Genomic DNA, 4279 nt, shown 5'->3' on the forward strand with positions numbered 1-4279 from the left:
GACAAGTATCATGTGCAGGTTTTCTCCAATCATTAAATCACTATTATTACCATAATTTGTCCCAAATCATGAATCATCCCAATTCATTCCACAATTTAATCTGTGACTTTCCTTAAACAATGTCACTCCACCCATTTTATCACTATGAGCTCAATAGCCCATCTTCAACTATTCCATAAACACTGCATCCCTTATTTGTTTTTCTCATGTCACTTGTCTGCTTCTGCTGAATCCTCCACATGCACTCTTAAAGAAAACAGACATTAGCAACAGACATGGATCGTGTGGTGGGCAGGCGTCGGCCATCCACATTCCAGAGGTGCCGTAAAAGGCCATAAAATTAAGCCCGCTGTAAAAAGAACGACACTAGTTTCAACACAGGAAATTTCTCACGTTATTCACATCATCAAAGTAACCTTCAACATTTTCCCAAAAACACAGTGTAACAGCATCACCAACTCATAACCTGTAGTAGAGAAACAAACATCCACCAATTGTTCTGTTAGAAATCACATCATCAAATCACATGAAGAACTGTAATGCTGTAGAAAAGAGAATGCAAATGTTAGCACTGCGCAGGTGTGTACACACTTTCTCACAGTAACTTCTGTGAGCAACACAAGCCCATGAATAACACACCCCTGGTAGATTCACAAACATAGAAAGTGGCATTTAAAAGGTTAAATCATCACGCAACCTCGAATGTTGCTGTCATCTTTCTGCTCCTGTAAAAGGAAACACATAAATTCATCCACCCTTTTGTCCTGTCTAGGTGGAGGTTAACCTTGAGTCGTGGTCAAGTCTTGTCAGCTTTTACCAGTCAGTCAGTTTGTTTTTATTTCCATTCATCCATTCTTTCTTTCTTTGCTGATAGTGGAACCATATTGGAATATTTCTAACATTTTGAGTTATTTTCCAGTGTTAGAAAATCAGCACTGCTCAGTGTTAGTCTTTGTTAATCTTCAAAACTGACTAGGTTACTTTTAAACATATAACACTGTCCAAAGTGTTAATTTAAAACTCAACAGTGTTGTATTTAACACTCAACAGTGTTGTATTTAACACTCAGAGGAGTGGACCCATATAGACACTCTCTAGTGTTAATTTAACACTGGAGATTTTGCTGTGTAAAGTGCAGTCTCAGCAGGTTTCAGGAACAAGAGCTACATGGGTTTATGTGGTTTATGTTCGGTGGGGTAACTTTAAGTTGCTAGAAATACTCAGAGATGGAGAGACAATATCCACAAACTTTCAATGGTCCCTTTAGAAAACTCAGCATCAATGTCACAATATTAGATAATTAGGTTCCAGGTCACCCTCTAAGTCTTTGGTCGAAATATTGATCATTTCAATGTTACTCATCTGCTTTTGTTAATTTCTCAATTATTAGTGTGTGATTCTTAATAAATTACTAATCATTTCTGCTATTTTTGGGAAGAGCATATCAAGACATACTAAGTGTAGGGAAAGAAATATCAGTCATTATGACTCACAAAGTCCCACCCCTTCAGAACAAGATTTTTTTTTCTTTTTTTCTCAGAAGGGAAATGCTTGTGGTCTTGCTGATACTTGTTCACATTTTAAGCTGCAGTGCTCATCAGATACAAACTGTCTGCCAAAGATGAGGGACTTTCTGACAAATTTTCCCTTCAGGGAGCTCGGTGTTTTTGTTACCATCGTTGGCAGTTTTACTTACAATATTTTACTTGATCGTGATATGCAATGCACTTGCAAAGATGTAGCTCGAGACTGCAGCACATACGTGCTCTTACCATCTTTCATTATTTTTTTCTTAATGCTTTGGGCAGACAAGACATTACAGAAGACCTGCAAGTATACATTTGCATATAAATATTACTGTGAATGTGAATGTAACTGCAACAAGAGTTGCGATAGCACAACGGAGGGGGAGAGGACAATACTTCACGGTTGCTGTTTTTCAGTGAAGCCTTGTGTTCCAAATTACAGGACAGAGTTATGTGGAGTTTTCTGGAGTCATATTTTCAAAGCAGTTTGCGTTGGTCTGCTTTGGGTTGTCTCTGTGCTCGTTGATGGAGACTGGTATGTTTGCTGTCAGAGTAAGAAAGAACAGTCACAGTTAGCCTGCAAAGATAAAACTAACATCACAGCTGAGGAAAATGTGACCATTGGTTCTCTAAAAAACACATCAAGGGTGAGTGTTTCCTTTTTTCTCTTTAGTTTTTTTTCACAGCATTGAACACTGTTTTATCTTATTCTAATTGGTCTTTGGTGATTCCTTTTCAGATTTTTGGATTCTCTGTGCTCCTTGGTATCATTTTTCTGTTGGCCCTGGTGTCATTGTGGTGTGATTGCTGTAAATGCTGTTCTAGCAGTACAGCTGTTTATGACGCAGTGATCTTGGAACAAAGGGAAAAGTTATCGAAAGAGCGTTTTAGAGAAGATGCAAAAGAAGAGTGGACTGAAATGGAAGTTAAAAAGCAAGCTGGAACACAAGATAAAGAAGGAACTAAAAATAAATGGGTGGAACCTCTTATAGGTGTTGCTGCAAACATGACTGAAACCTCAGACAAAACAGAAACCTCTATACAACAGCAAAATCCCCAACAATGCCCAACTGAGGACAGAGCAGCACCTGTCCCCGAGGACACAGCAGCATCTGCAACAGGGGCCACAGCTAAAGCCACGACAGTGTGGCACAGCAGGCCTCAATAATGACTAACTGTTTCTACCTGACGAGTTAGTTGCAAAAAAAGGACAATTTGCATGTTTATCAATGGTTTGCTAAAAGTAGCTTTAAAATTTCAAACTTATTGACAAAATCAATCATAACCAAATTCAACACGTTTATACAACACATATATAATATGTTGTATATACATATATAATGCATACAAAAATAAAATTTTTAAAACATCTATTCTATGAATTATTTTAAGGACTCCAGCCATATTAGTTCAGAAGAAAAAATTGAATGGATTGTTATGTATTCTTTGTGAGAATCCCGATTTCCTTGTGTTACTTACATTTTGTAAGTTGCACAAGGAAGTATCTGTGTCTTTTTTAAGTTTTTAAGTTCTGTTATATGGATGTATTGTTTTAGCCCTTTTAGCCTTTTGCAAATGTAAGCCAAATTACTATTTAGTAATTCTAGATACCATATTCTAGACAGAAAGCACCAGCATAGCTGCAGGTCCAGGCAGCCCGCAGTAGGTCAGATAAGGACACTCAACTCTCGTTGGCTTGAACTGATAATCTCACAAAACTGCACACGATACACAATTGGGTATGTTCCCAGATACCGATGATTGGAAACATCTGGTCTTAATTCTGGGAAGGGTTGTTGTTCTGAAGAAAGAGGAAATCTGGGGAATTCTACTGACGTCATAATGGCTGTAAAGCTTTCTGTAACAGGGCAGAGGGAGAAGACCGAGGATCGGCTCCCCACCCTGCACTTTCTGTGTGTTTTAATAAAATAATCTGTGTTGACCCACTATGGACTTTTCAGTCGTATGTCTCTTCCTCAAAATTCGAACCGCGACAGTCTTTTTTAAGTTTTTAAGTTCTGTTATATGGATGTATTGTTTTAGCCCTTTTAGCCTTTTGCAAATGTAAGCCAAATATTAGAAATAAGCAGTAAGAAAGGAAAGAAAAAGTATTTCCTCATATTTTTGCTCTTGGGCTGAAAGGATTTACTTAATGTAAATATTTACTTTGTGGAGCCATTGTTGTTCTTGTCTGTTTGAATCTCTGATTACAATGTGATTTTCTATATTATTATTTTTCTGTTTCATCATTTTATTGTTCTGTTGGTTCTAAGCTGTCTCCTTATTAAAAGTCAGATTTGAACTAAACTGAATTGTTGTTATTTTGGATTTTGATTCTCCTACATTTGAAATTTCGTTATGGTAGTAAAGAGTCCAAGTTAGCTTCCAACTTCTGAAAAAAAAAACCCTTTCCTGTCCCCTCTTTTTCTTTTCTGATCAGTTCTGCTGTATCAGGTTGGAATATGTGGGGAACCCCAACACGTTCTCACAAAGCGTAACATTTTACGCTAGGTGACAAATCTTCAACATATTACGTTTTCGGCTACCCACCACGTTCCTAAATGATGACCTCGGAAAAATGAGGACATGTGAGAACCGTCTGGACTCAATCTACACATGTTCGCTCTTTCTCTTCAAATCGCTTAGAAACACGCTATTGAACGTCATTACAATCCTGGTTAAGGTCAGGAATAAGGTTATGGGATAAGGTTAGGTTTAGGGCTAGAATACAGGGCTGGAACGTCTATTACCGC

At 37.7% G+C, this 4279-nt stretch overlaps 1 long non-coding RNA gene across 1 annotated transcript; it reads left to right on the forward strand.

Annotated features, from left to right (window-relative positions):
- The first annotated feature begins 1527 nt into the window (after window positions 1-1527).
- LOC309697322 lies at window positions 1528-3838 on the forward strand. The gene is made up of 2 exons (XR_014273790.1): window positions 1528-2173; window positions 2266-3838. It is a non-coding gene; the product is annotated as an uncharacterized lncRNA (long non-coding RNA).
- The last annotated feature ends 441 nt before the right edge of the window (window positions 3839-4279 follow it).

The sequence above is a fragment of the Aulonocara stuartgranti genome (assembly GCF_965226115.1).
Source record: "Aulonocara stuartgranti genome assembly, chromosome: 3".
NCBI lineage: Eukaryota > Metazoa > Chordata > Actinopteri > Cichliformes > Cichlidae > Aulonocara > Aulonocara stuartgranti.